Here is a 15531-nt window from a genome sequence, read left to right on the forward strand (position 1 = left end):
GCCATAGATCTTAGTGACAGTGTATTATATAAACAACACCCACTGGAGCACAGGGCACGGCCTGCTTCGCTTATAGACTGTGAATTTGGAACTGGAGCAGGTCATTACAGGTTTGAATGGTAGTTCAATTTTCACATAAAATACTGACAGCCCTAGTGTGGTGTGACGCAAGGATGTTGTTGACCTCATGGAGCACGCACACATACTGTACATATAGATGTAGACCCACACGGTGGTTAGTGTAAAATATCAATATTTTTCCCAGATCACACAGATGGTAAATAAACCCTCTTTCCCCCTAACAGTAATCATTTCCTACGGTAGTACATGCCTCCACATAGTCTAAAAATGCCTCACACCCAAAGTCAGATGGTCTTCTTAATTAATTGGACTCACAAACACTGTAATTGGCTAGATGTCACTGCAGTGTGAGCCTAGCAGACCTTAACGATGTTCCCAGTGGTGACAATGAAATCTCCATTAAGGGTACATCAGTATTGCTCACTCTACAACCCTCAGTTACTGCTGAGTCTAATGGCCATTAGACTCCAGTGCAGGACTGGCCTGGACAACTGCCGCTGCCGATGACAGTTTAATCAAATGCTGCAAGCAGCTTGGGGTTTTCTGTGCTTTTCTCTGCTTGTAAATGTGTTTGACATAATGGAGTGTTGTGTTTGTGCATGTCTGTTGTTTGTACATGGTTCATTATGGTGTGTGGTGCATCGTTATGCACTGCGTGTAGAAAGCGCAAGGGACAACTTGCTGACAGAGTTGCAGTGATAAAGGTTTTTTTTTTTTTATTCACCTCCTTAGTAAACTTCGTAGGATCAAAACATGTTTTTAACCTTCAGTCCCATTCTTCGAAGATGTCTTAAATTCAGAGTTACACTGCTCCAGTTACAGTCACGTTACTCTCTCATGAAACAGAATAAGTACATGTTAGAGTCTGCAGAGCAAAAATCAAAAGCTGGGCCCCTATTAACCACCTCATTCCTCCCTAGGAATATGCTACATACACAAACTTGACACAAGAACACTTTTTAAAGATTAGGTAATAAAGCATGTTAAGGGGCTTACAATATCACTTGATTTGGGGCTTCAGTTGTGCATACATCCAAAAAAAATTTGCAATTCAATTAGTGCAAGGCAGTTATTACAGAGGAAGCATATAGCTGTTGGGGCCTCTGAAGTTTTATGGCCCCAGGGTATTTGCCTGCTTGGCCGAGTTGGGTATATTGTATAGTATTACAGCTATAGTCGGATGATAGCACCTTATTTGTCTTCCCTTCATCTTATTGCCTCTATCCCAACAACTGCTGCAATTATGGCAAGTTTCCGTTTTTTTTGTGTGTGTGTGTGTGTGTGTGTGTGTGTGTGTGTGTGTGTGTGTGTGTGTGTGTGTGTGTGTGTGTGTGTGTGTGTGTGTGTGTTGTGTGTGTGTGTGGTGTGTGTGTGTGTGTGTGTGTGTTGTGTGTGTGTGTGTGTGTGTGTGTGTGTGTGTTAAGAATCACAAATTATCAGTCAGCAGGAGTGTTGACATGTTGTGATATGGTTGATTTATTGGCTGCAGCTTTGATGAATGCTTAAAGGCACAAAGTCGTTAAGATGGTGCAAGTGTGATAGGAAGTAAGGATGGAAAACGGTGACAAAGTTATTATAGATAGATAGCCTGTTTCTAACCTTCCTGTGACTTTTGATGACTCACATGGAGTTCTCTCAGCGCTTGGGACCCCCAATGACATGAATCTGAATCAAAAGGAAGTAGAAAGCCTCACATTAGTGCATTAAGATGTATTCCCCAGTTTAAAAATAAATGGCTTGTTAATAAATAAAATGTCTTTTGGAGAATATTTTTTTTACTTAGATTATATGAAAGGAAAGTTTTACTGTATGAAATGTTTAATGACTTGGTTGACACTCATTCAGGGGACTAATGAGCCAAACTTAATGACCTCAGTTCCCATTGTGTTTTCCATAATAGAGGTGCACATATGCTCTTTGAGTGTTTTTCAGAAACTCTGCTTGGCAAAGCATCAAAGAAAGTGACGAGACCTCCAGCTTTTATCTGCTCCTGTCGCTCTGATGCATTTGACATAGACACGTTTGCTGAAGAAGGAAAAGTTGAAGTGAACTGGAGAGATAATTACTTGCCTGTATATCCACTTTCCACAGTGAGAGGAAGTGTGCATTTATGTATTTTGACTGGATTTTGACTGGAGGTCCTTTTGACCCTGATCTTGCCTGTCATGGTTGCTTGTCTTGTTCGTGATCCAGACATTTTCCTGTTTGCTCTCCCCTGGACAAGCATGTCAGCTACAGTAATTGCCTAAAATGCAAATGTTGAGATAAGTTAATATAAGCAAATCAGGTGTCTAACCAGTGTATCCTGTTCAAGGTGATATATTATACCACTCTATTGTGTCTTGGGGATTAAATTCCCTGTCTATCTTGCAAGTGTTTGACGAATGAATTTGGTCTCAGAAATAAGCCTTTTCTCTGTCTCACAGCCTTCTATCTTAATTTACTTACATGGACAAGTTTTTCATTGTTAACAAAATTAAATGTATCGTCATAATCAATCCATCCATACCTGTGAAAAGTACACAGTATAATCATACAAAAAATTATGAGAAGCACTGTCAGAGAGGCATACAATTCAAACTGGGGTGATGGCATCTTTTGTCTCATACTCCCATTTATGTCTACCATGCCCCTCCTCCCTCCTGCCCTTACACCATCGCCTCTGCCCTCCTGTTCCCTCCCTGCTCCTGCTTATCCTTACCCTCTCCCTGAGGATAATGAGTTTAATTAAAACACTTCAGCTCCACAGGTCAGGACGGGAGAGAAGAAGAGGTGGGTGAGATAAAAATGCTTAGGCAAATTCCTTGCCTCTCTCTCGTTTCTTCTCTTTCAACACACATCTTTCTTTTTCCGTCGGGTTAAACTACTCGGCCTTTTCTGTGACTCATAACCACAAGGTTAATCACAGCAGCAGCCAATGTGTCCATCTCTGTCAGTCTGTCATCGAGTCACTGAACCCTCAGGAGCTCTGCGATTGGCTGACTCTGGACTCCTTTGGTCCCCTCTAGTGTACTGTATATGGTGTATATTCTAAAGTACTAAAGTTGAAAGTACTCGAGAATTTTACCACAGTCCTTCTGCCTTGGCTTTGTCACGATGGTACTTTGTAATTTTGTCATAGTTTTTTAAAGGGGTGTTGATTATTCCTAATCAACTCTGGTTTTGCTTCTTTTATGATTTCTAAATTGTATTGTTTTGTGATTAAAAACTTTAATTATATTCATTTCAGTGCTCCAGCTTTGCTCTTTTCTGATCATTTTCTGCTAATTGGATGACATTACGGATTAAGTGATGCATGCTGAGAGCTGACCACCATGGTAGCACTTTAGAACAGGAGATTTTTATGTTTTTAACATAAATAGTCCAAGCTGTTATTTCAGCAAACTGCAACCTCTATGCAAACATACCACGCCAGTGTTGGGTTTTCATCTGATGTGTGAAACAGATCTTTTAATTTTATATTTTCTTTTAACTTTAGCCTTGGGACTGCTCAAGAAAACTGCGGATAAGAAAATTGTAGTTGACACTGACATTTATTTAAACTCCAAAAAGCCAAAATATTTCATCATTCATCTCCGTAACTAATGCATTTAGGGAAAATGTGGTCATATGCTGATTTTTTTTTTTTTTTTTTTTAAATTTTATTTTTTATGTTCACCTTACAAGGTAATGGATGGCTTGTCTGACAATCCTCAAGATATGTACTTGAATATTGGTGGCGCTATCTGGACTCTTTATCTACTTCACATTTGAAGCATTTAAGGTTATAATGCATCTCCAACTAAATCAGAAAAGAACTTAGCAGTTTGTACTGAAATTTCCCCATTCACTTCACCCCTTTAGTTTTTATGAGCCTCTCCCCAGAGATTCAGACAAACCTCTCAACACTCATGTCTACTGTCACTCCAGTTACTTGAGTAAAATTGCGCATGATGGAAAGATGTGCCAAACATTGCTTATTTCCATATTTTCCATGTGTTCTCTTCTGCCTTGAGGCTCTCTGCTGGAAAACACCCTTTTAACAAGATCCCCTCTGTGTTTCTGTCTGCTGTAAGCTGCATGTCTAACAGCATAAAGACGCTTGGCTAAAGAGCATTCCTTCTTGACGATATATAACACGTGTCAAAATACAAATAGATGCGCACATGCACCCTGCGTTTGTGTAAGAAGTGATAAAAGCCCAAACAGGCACGTGCAAATGTGCAAACATGACATGCAACAGGTACATATATTGTATCTGTATGCTTATTCGCACACTGACAAACACACACACAGGCAGACACTCACACAGATGCAGTCGCACACACACACACACACACACACACACACACACACACACACACACACACACACACTTGCTGTCACGTGAATCAGCATGTGAGTTCGGAGACACAGGGGAAGAGAAATGCAAATGCTCCTCTCTTCAAGTCAGTGACATGGCATCCGTGGGGAGATGAATGTGTGTGCGTGAGAGAAAGACGGAGATAGTGAAGGAGAGAGATTGAGAGAGAGAGAGAGAGATGGCGCTGATTCACTGTGTCTCCCCCCCTGCCCTGACGCACATCGCTGTGAAAGAACATGCTTGTCAGGCAGCCAAAATAGATGACACAGTCTCAGGAGGATGTGGTGTCTCCAACAAGCCCCTCTCTGTTTACTTATGTTTTTCATTTCTCTTTCCCTCTATCTCTCTCTTCCAACGTAATGTGCTTGTGCATGGGTCGTCCTCGAATACGACGAGCTGTGCTGCATATTTTTCTGTTTCTTTTTTTTTTTCCCCCTCCAATTCCCGCTTTACCCTCCACATCTCTCCGAGTCCCATGCTGCCTTTCTTGCATAGTCAGGTTGCAAGTCGTGTGAGAGCAGGATTTGTGGGAGCACATGCGCGCTGGCGAGACACTGTGACTGACCTGATTGTTGAGAGGAAGAGACTGGGAGAAAGAGACAGAGATAAAGGCCGACACGATGCGAGAATACTATTTTCAGAAATTTTTAGAGTTGCATTTCGCTTCTGGCATTGTTCTGTTCCAAGAGACACTAGGCAATATTCTTATCATTTAGTTTAACTACTAAGATATCTAGGATAATTCAATAAATTCCAGGACTTACTCCCATTGCGGTCCTCAATTTAAAGATAAAGAGGATAAAGTCTGGATGTTAGGGTGACATCATACTAACACAATTATTAGTATTATCATCATTAGCAAAAACACTCCAAGAATGTGATGATATAAAGATGACATAGAAATTTCAACAGTGACGGTAAGCTTCCACTCATAAGTCTCCCGTAAGACAAACTTTGGAACTCATGATTCCTATGAAGGCGGTTTTACGGTTGTAGTTCAACAGTAACCATCTCACCTGGCTGCAGTGCTGTTTGCCAGTCTGTCCCTATGGGTTCAAGCCCAACAAGACCTTGTTGAACTTGTTCTGAGACTGAAACTGTAGTTTGTCTTCAAGTGTTTGGCCAACTGTCTGAGTGTTTTTTCGATTAAATTAGCTTTTCAAGCCAAAACTCTAGTTCTGTTGTTCATTTTCTCCAGGGTTTTTAATGTGACGCTATATCACTCCGGTTTGTGTCTAACATCCTACAGCTAAGAGAAGGTTTTGTAAACAAAAATGTGACCGTCTTGGACAATATTGATGAAACTTAGATTTCTCAGCCCAAGTTTTAATCCAAATACAATAAATTCTTTTAAGGCCAAGAAGAGACAATGTATCGTCTGCAAGACAATTCTTGATCTCACTGAATTACCCAAAAACAATAAAAACTAAAAGCAAAAATGAACTGTTGTCGTCCCTGCTTACCGTGGCAGAATCAAGCAAAATATGTGATACTATATATATGGAAAAAATTTATAGTGTAACAGACTCATTAGGACAATGACGAAGAATACAAGAATCCTTTAGCCCTCTTTAAAGAAGATAGGTAACTTGTATTTGCTTTTTATTTGAATAAATATGACGGTCTGTCTTGGCTCAAGAGATCATTTCAGTGCCATGAGGAAATGTTGGAAAAAAATTTCACTTATATTGAATAATTGCACAATTTGATTGCACATATTTCCTATTAGATATTTTAACCTTCCTGTCGTGTTCGGGTCAAATCTGACCGATTTACAACTTAAAACACTCATAAATATTGTGTTTTACATCTGATTGCCTCAAGGCCTTATGATATCCTCCACACTATGCACTTTAACATATAAAAGTGATGATCACCTCTTTCATTGAATTTTGAGTGTTTTAATCAACCTTGTTACACCTGTGGTGTTCCCGGTCAAAAGTGACCGCCATAGGAAATGAATGGGTATCCAGACTATATTCATCCATCAGACAGAAAACATCCTCATACAGACCACCCCAACTCACTCACTCACTCACTCACTCACTCACTCACTCACTCACACATTTCAGACTGAACAATGTCTTTTGCGGGAACACATCTCTTTCCCGCGCTTATGTGCCGATCGTCCCACGTGAACCAACTTCCTGATGAAACAACGTATCATATCTTCACACAGACTAGACAGGTGTCTGTTATGTGAACCCATCTATTTCCCGCACTTTTGTGCCTATCCCCCACGTGAACCGCACCTTCCAGACTAATCAATGTATCATCCTCACACGGACCCCATATATATATAGCTTGATGTTTGCCTTGCACTCCTTTTACTCTGAGCACAATGAGTAGGCAACTGACCAAGCGGTTCTCTGTCGAAGAGGTTCTGGTCCAGGTTTTTGGACATGATGGACTGAGGACTGAAATTGAACCAGAGACAGAGGAGGATGTCTCGGAAGTGGAAGGCAACACAGATTTTGATCCAGACTTTGAGGAGACTGACCAGTCAACAGATGGAGAGGGAGAGGCACCTGAAGAACAGGCACCTGAGGAGACATTCCAGTCCAAGAGTGGACACTTGCTCTGGTCTTCATCCACCCAGGACAGAGGAAGTAGAGCGAGAGTGGAAAACATCAACATCACGCTGGGACGCTCAGATCACAACGTCCTTCATTCCAGCAGCTGTCAGACTCCACAACTTCCTGACTATGTGCAAACTTGCACTTTTTCATGTACATATCGTGTGTATTTTGTATATTGTATTATTACTGTATATTTGGTATATTTTTGTTGTATATTTCCATATTTCCGATGTTTATTCTATAGATGTTTATTTTCTGCTGTGGTAAATGAATTTCCCAATTGTGGGATAGATAAAGTTAATCTAATCTAATCTAATCTAAAGATGACGTCAGGGCCAACACGGTATGCTACATCTCGTGTGGATGACATCAAGTCCAGCTTCCAACCTGGAGAGAAATTTCGACCTGATAGACCTCCAATCCTACATAGGTCTGTTGATTTTAGCAGGAGTATATCACTCAAACAATGAGGCTACAAAAAGTCTGTGGGATGCAGAGGGATCTTTGGTTTTCCATTTATTTTTTACATTACATGTACATTTTGTAATACATTTTCAGTGCCTATTTGTATTTTCACTGCAGTTATTTTATGTCTAATTCTATAAATTCATGTTAAACACTACTTTGAGCCATTGTTCACAGCTAAAGAATGTTGAATAAAAACTTGGTGGTGAAAAATGGTTTTTGTGCTAATTTAAGAGCAGTTAAAACAGATCGGTCAATTTTGACCGGGAACACTAAAGTAAGGGGCGGGAGGTGAACACGACCGGAGGGTTAAATGGTGGAAAACCTCTTTACATCAGGCACTGAAGTAGCAGTTGTTTCTTAAATACTGTCCTATTACTGGTCAATTTAACTTCTCTGGCTGTATATGAGTGTGCATGTATCTTTAAATGATATTGCTGCCATAAGATCTGGTCATTAAGTTAAGTTTTAATATAGCGCCTATATCAGTCGCACTCCAGAAGAAATTTTAATTGTTTTCTTTCCTCACAACACCACAGCTTGTTCTCTTGCCACCACTGCTTATCACCTCTCCCATCATTCCAATGTCCCATTTATTAGACCAATTTCCAGTCTCACACCAATAATTTACCACTAATAATTTGTGTGGCTACTCCATTTCTCCCTGAGCTAGCCTTTTCTTATTGCAAAGAAGTTCAATCCTTAATATTTCCTTTTTCTATACTAGGCCTGTAGGCGAAATCTGATGAAGGTGGGGGGATTCAGGCCAAACTGATCAGGGATATAAGTGTGTCCTGAGGCAGCGACATTAAATATTGTACTTTCTCAGGGCACTTACCCTTTGTTATCCTGTCATCTTTTCTCCAGATCTGTCACCATTTTTTTTTTTTTTTTTTTTTTTTTGTTATTTTCTATATCCATGTTGCCTCTTTGGTCTCACTTTCTCACTCCTTACCCCTCCCCAACTCTTTCTCTTCATTTCTTTTTCTCACTTTTTCCTCTCTCTGTTATTGACCTGAGAAGGTATCTGTCAGGCTGTGTTTGCACTCTTTCTGTGGTGACATGGTCGAGACTTCTTCCGAGGTTTTGTACATGTAGACAGAATGTGATTCTACACGCATGTGGAAAAAAAAAAAAAAGCTGCAAATGCAATATCTGTGGTTATGTATAATGCTTATTCTAATCCGAAGTTACAAACAGATTCTGAAGATACATTATGAATGAAGTGTTTTGAGTGTTTATATCTTTTTGCAGTGGCATCTCCGGTCAATACTCAGACAGCAACATATAAACTGTCCTCTTTCTTCTTCTGTCAGTTCATGAGGTGGAATCATACAGCAACAACAACAACACATACTTTGGAAGAAGCAGAAACTTTCCTGTCGAAGAAAAGCAAAACATTTCAGCCTAGAGTGAATCCACACCTGCTTGTATCCACTCTTTCATTGATTTTTTTTTTTTTTCTCTCCGCAATGTTGCTCGGGATGCACCAATCCAAATTCTCTCACAATTCCAATCACCTTGTTTCAGGGTATCTGCTAATACTGAGTATTGAAATATACCAATTGCAAAATGTCTGTGACTCCGGAGGCCTATAATGTTCAGGTACCCCCTGGGTTCATTCATCTAGCTATGGCACAGGAGAAGGGGAGGGAGGCATTTCCTTGTTTCTTACAACAGGGGTGGACACGCCAACCTTCTGGTAATATGCTGATAATATGTTGCCCCTTTATTCCACTATTTTTATGAGGCATACAAAGCTTGTCTTGTTATAAAATCTAAATTCTGACACCTCATTACAGGTCAAATATGAAATATTCTCCCTTGCTCGAATGGTAGTTTGAATTTCAAACAAAAAGTGACTGTTGCTGATAGAGAGTGAATGCACTTGAGCGTTTGTGCACAGTTTGTTCATTTACCTGCTTTCACACTTCGTGATGCAGGTGCCTGTGAGTGTTTGTGTGTGTTGCTCCCCAGAGCAGGGGTTTGTTAGTTCAGTCAGCCTACCTGCTCACCTGTGCTACCATATATCTCAGCTCCTTAATCTGATTTGACTGCATTCCTCCAGCCTCTGTCTCTGCCAGCTACCCTCAGTGTGATTCTGTTGTCAGGCACAAAGTAATGAAAACATATAAAGCTCTCATTACCTGCCAGTGGCTGCGGGGCTGAGCGGTAGTAAACCTCTATGCTCACAGACTCGCACAGGAGACAAGAGGCACAGATGAGGAGCATGCTCTCACATACTGTACAGTCACACACACACACACATGTACATACACACAACCCACAGATACACATGCGTGAGCCTGAGGGAGGCTGCAGTTTAAATTACCCAGCTGTCATCAGGCTCTGATTGATGGTTCCATCTCTCGAGCCTGCTCTATGATAGGCTCTTATTGGCTGTGTAATTTTTCTATGGCCATGTGTGGATGGGTGACCACTGGGCAAGCTGATTTGGTCACTGAGGCGCAGTTTAACATTCGTATAGATTGTAGCTGGTGTACATTTACAGTGATGTGTCATTTTCAGTACATTCATGATTGTGGCTTATGCTTGCATGAGAGAAGATATTGATGTTCCTGACTTTAAAGACACTTAGGCAACACGCTCATGCAGTGCGTTTTTTAATGTAACATGCACTGCCACAAATAATTGTTCCAAAGTTAACAAGTAAATGTGTCAAACATTACATGACTTAATAGAATACTAATAAGCATGAATTACCATTTAGTTTCACTTCATTTTACTGAGTGTGACACTGTGATCATGTTAGCCAGTTTCTGTTTTGGGTACGTTGAGTTTGGGGGGTGTGTGTTTTGTTTTGACCTAAGCATTCAGTTGTGAGTGACTTATCTGTCCCGCTGACAACATTGTTAGTTGACGCAAGCACTGCAGCTGTTAGGGACAGTTAACTTTATCTAAATGATGATTGAAGATTTAAGAGTTTCTTAATCTCTCAGTCGACTTAGAAAAACCTGTTTTGTTGTTCTTACCTGTGCTTTCACCACATTTGTAGCCATTTTTCTGTTGCTATATTTCATGGACATAGTTCTCACCTGCTATTTGGACTATGTATGTGGACTTAGTTGATTATCAGACTGAAAAAATATTCCTCTTTGTGCAAACTATTCCCCATTGCCTGTTCTTATTAGTATTTCTAAGAGTAAAAATTAAACGTTCAGTTTGCTCTGACCAAGTTCAATTTATTCATGCCATTTGACATTCCAGCAGTATGTAGATACTGCTCTATTTTGATCTTTCCCTAATTTTCTCTCATACACACACATCATTTTGCACAGGCACCTGGGACCTGGCCAGTATAGCCACAGTCTCTTACTTCTGGCCGTTCCGCAGCACCATTGGAACAGTTTGCGGTTAATTAAATTCAGTAATGGTACTTTAAAAGCAGCCATTGTGTGAACTTTTCCAGCCATGAGTTCTCATGAATTTGAACCATCCCTGTTCCTTTGACGTGTCTGCTCTTTAGTCGATGTTCCAACCTTTTAATCGTCAGTTTATACTTGGTCTGTAAGAAACCTCAAATGTGACATTGTTGGTGCAGGTTATTAACCTTCACATGGAAATTATTAAACATGCAGCCAGCCATCCAGAGAGACGTGCACCCCACCAACATAAACTGTTATAGGCCCACAGGGGCAGCAGAGAAAAGGTGTGGTTGAACTTTAATCACTCAGGAAGAGAAATTGGATTTAATGGAAAAAGATTTAAAAAAAAAAAAAAAAAAAACTGCGAGAGTAAAGAGGAAAGGGGGAGAGACACAAAAGGGAAAGCAGAGAAACTGAAAGAAGTACTATAGAGACTATAGATGTTACACTAACTGATCTTCGAATACATTAAACCACGGTGAGCCTGCTTGTGAGTGATGGTGGGATTGGGGGATATAGGTAAACAAGTAAGGAATCCATTAAAGCAATTGTTGCAGATTTTATCTGGGTGAGCAGAAAATATGTTTTTGGATCAAGCTGTAGCCTTTCCTCATAGCACTGTGTACTGTAGCTAATTCAGTATCACAAAATACAGATCAAAGCCATGTCTCTAGTAAAATATAATGCTCACAGGACAGCATTTCTAGTATGAAAACAGATCATTAGGGAATGTTTTGGCGAGACAGCCTTGACATCAGATAGGAATATTGTCTCACTGTAAAAAAAAAAAAAAAAAAAAAAAAGTCTTGAAGATGGAACACATACAGTACTACTCCCCATGAAGATGCTCATTTCATTTATTTACTTCACTTTAGTCTTTTCATCTCAGACTTTCCTGACCATTAGTTCTAATCAGCATCTCCCCTTGGTGTCTACCTTCATCATATCCTCCTTTAACTTACATCTGGCTCCTTACCAGCTACCTTCAATCTGCCACACTCTCTTTGTGCCCCCATCTGGTATCAAAAAACAGAGGAAAGTAAATGTTTTTTTTCTACTCCAAAGCTGTGAGAAACACTGCTTCTGGCTTGCTCTCTTGATGTGTCATTATATGTCTCTTCTGTCCGTCTTTCTTGCCTTTTGAAATACATAACAGTATTTACACATGTCTCTGTGTGCTTCAAGTGCATAAATAATTATGTGCATTGCCAAGTGGTAAATCAATGCATCTATCGTCATACATGGATGAGCAATATCTAACAACTCCTAAATCAAACTGCCATGGCTGAACAACGGGGAAGCCCTCCCCTCTCTCCCTCATTCTGCTCCGTCTTTCTCTGCCTTATTCCCATATGGATGACACACATGGTGCAACAGCTGATGTACTGTACAGCATTTTGTAGTTTGCTGTTCACGATGCTCTTCAGGTCGTAGACTGAGACGATGGATATGCAACAGGGACATGTACCATTAAAAGACAGTGTAGAGAAAATGCACTTTCACTGTTGAACAGGAAGTTAAATATGTGAGAAAAGAGTACAAGGCTGGGAAAACAGTAATGCTGTATTTGTGTTTACAGAGAGAGTGAGAGATAATTGACTTCTCACTCTTGCAACAACATGTTTAGCTAAACCCTGATGAACTCTTTAAACGGTAAACACTTTTTCTAGGCTTGAGATCCCTAATCAAAAACTCACTTTTGGCATATATGAGAAATATACCCTCAGTTGTTCATCAGCTCTATCCTCTGATTCACCCTCTGAATACCAATGCAGCAGCTTTATTACATCCATATAGTCATCACTGATGACTATCATTTGCTTTTATATCCATGCTATATATATATATATATATATATATATATATATATATATATATATATATAAAAAAATAAATAAAAGAAACAATTACTAAGCCAAGAATAAATGTACACTCTCAGGTCATTAGTACATATTTAGCGGTTTTGCATGTGTCGCTGTGTCGCTGTACTGCTGTGGATCGTGTGTGTGTGTGTGTGTTCACGCCACTTGCGTGTCTGACATGTTACTGCTACTGCCACTTCTATGTAGGCCTACCTACATTGAGTTTGCATTAGATAATGGCCAACAATAATTGAATGTTTAGTTTTTTTTCATTAAAAGGCTACTTAACCTTATTTACCCTTGTTCAAAGCAAGACACACACACACACACACACACACACACACACACACACACACACACGCACAAACAGCGCAAGGGTGAGAGAGAGAGTGCTCCAGAAAACTACACTTAACCTGTTAAATTATTCACATAATTTTAACCTACATTGAGTTTTTGTTACAACTATATAGATCATGTAGCCTCCACATGCATTTTCTAGAATGGTTAAAAAATATAATATTTATATTTTTTTTCAGGGGACATGAAACTGATTTTTTCTGTGTCTATTTTTGCTGGGAACTGTGTGCGTCATGCATGAAAAATAGCTGAGATGCCAAAATTCTAGATGGGGGTCAAAGGTCAGGGTTACTGTGACCTCACAAAACCAGATTTTGTTTGTGTGAATTAGATATCTCAGTAATGCCTCGAGGGAATTTTTTCAGCTTTAACGTTCACTTGGACTGAAAAGATGAACTGATTCGATTTCTGTGGTCAAAGGTCACGATGACATCACGTTCTTCTCAATGCGATAAATCAGGAACGCCTAGAGGGAATTTCATTACATTTTACACAAACATTCACTTGGAATGAGGAAGAACTGATAAGAATTTGGCGGTCAAACCGGACTGTCGATAGGTTACAGAATGAGCATTGGACCACAGCTTCTGTATGAAGTCATTAACATTTCTTGTTGGAAAGTCAGTCAAACAACCACTAACTAAGAAGTACTAACAGACACAAAACAACTATAAAGAGACACAAAACAAAAGAGTGTTCTCTTTATCATGACTTTATCCTGTGGCGTTTTTACTCTGTAATGATTGCGACTTTAAATTGTAGCGAAGCACAATACAAGAAATACTAAAAATACTTGACTATAATAACTATACTTTTTTTAAACACACAAAAATACAAGAACGCACACACACAAAACACTTCAGCATTTACATCTCTGGTTTTAGGGCATTTCCTGTTGTTTCTCTTTGGAGGAGAGTTACTGTAATTCACTTGCTGATGACAAATCAGCAAAGCAAATAAAGTCTGTTGAGGCTCCAGGTGGTTCAGAAATGTTTCATCAGGGGGCACAAACTTCTAAGTGAACTACTTAAAAAAACCTTGGTAATTCATGTAAAACTTGTGAGAATTTAAATCTCCGCCAACTGTCAGTGCTTCTCTCTGATCATCCTCCCTTCCTCTGGGATGGCCCTCAGGGTCCTTCTTAATCCTTCAGTGAAACTATCTATCGTTGCTTCCCTCTTTCCGTCCTTCCTTCCTTCCCTCTGTCTTTCTATTTTGTTCTGTCCTTCCGTTGTCTCCCCTCCACTTGTTTTTCACTCTCTCTTTTGATCAGCATGCATCTGTGTTGCCGGATCCTCAAGCAAAATGATTTAACCTTTTGAAAGCTTTCATACAATTCTCTTTTTCTTTATTTTCTCCCTCCCTTGTTTCTCTCTCTCCTCTCGCTCTCTCCCTAAGGGTGTCATTTAAAGCACCGGTCAAATTATTTGTCCTTTCTTGACTTCCTCTTCCTCTTTCTCCTGCTTTCAGTACTGCATTTCCCTCCTGTCTGTCGTCTTTTTTTTTTTTTTTGTCAATTTGCTTCTCTTACACCGTCTTTCACTCTTCTTTTCAACTTTTCCTCTGCCTACTGCATTTCCCTCAGGTTCTCTTTTTATCCTACAGCTAAAATATCCAGTCTTCCATCCTCTCTTCGTTTTATCTCTGGCATCCCTCTCCCCTGGTTACTCTTTTCTTCAAAAACATTTCTACCCCTTAACTTTTTTTTTTGTGTTTTTTTTGACATTTTTGTCATCCTTCTCTCTACATAAACTCTGTGTACTACATACTGTGAGTGTGAGTTGGGTGTTTGTGTGTGTACAGCTGGCCTCTCACACCACCAAGCCCCTGTTCCCTTGACAAGAAATCCATTATCTTCATGATGTACCTGAACTTGGAGGAAATTGAGTTACGCAACCCCATCGACTTTCTAGGACCTGGAGAGCTTTTATTCTGAACTAACTTAAGTCTCTTTTTGTCTGTGTCTCTGTCTCTCTCTCTTCTGCTTCATCTTTTATTTGGTGGTAATATCTAACAAAATCCAAGGTCATGTAAAAGAAGTCTTGGCGAGATTAAATTTTGTCTCCTGGAACTTGGCCATGAATGCCGCATACAAGTGACTAACAGCATTTAACAAAATTCAATAAGCTTTGTAAATGCACACAATGCTGAATTTATTGCTCAGGTGCTTGTCTGTTCAAATACTTTGTGTTTAAGTACATCATTATGTCTTTAAGTATTATTCCTGTATTTTAATTTGTATTTGTAACATCTGACAATAAGGTTTGTTGTTGAAGCAACTCTGCATTCCCCTTCAACCTAAATGCATCGGCCATATATTTCTTATACCCACATTCAATGAAAAACTGACAAAATAATGACCTATTGTTAAACTGAGTGCAGGGAGGAAAACATGTCAACACAAACAATCATATGATTTAATCTCTTGTAAAAGTTACAAGTGTTAGAATTTCTCTAAA

General features: G+C 39.6%; 1 long non-coding RNA gene across 3 annotated transcripts in view; it reads left to right on the forward strand.

The window, feature by feature from the left end:
- Positions 1–15531, forward strand: part of LOC130182648 (uncharacterized) — a 305937-nt gene that overhangs the window by 26068 nt on the left and 264338 nt on the right. The gene's annotated exons all lie outside the window — the stretch shown is intronic.

Source organism: Seriola aureovittata, chromosome 15 (assembly GCF_021018895.1).
Source record: "Seriola aureovittata isolate HTS-2021-v1 ecotype China chromosome 15, ASM2101889v1, whole genome shotgun sequence".
NCBI classification, from domain to species: domain Eukaryota; kingdom Metazoa; phylum Chordata; class Actinopteri; order Carangiformes; family Carangidae; genus Seriola; species Seriola aureovittata.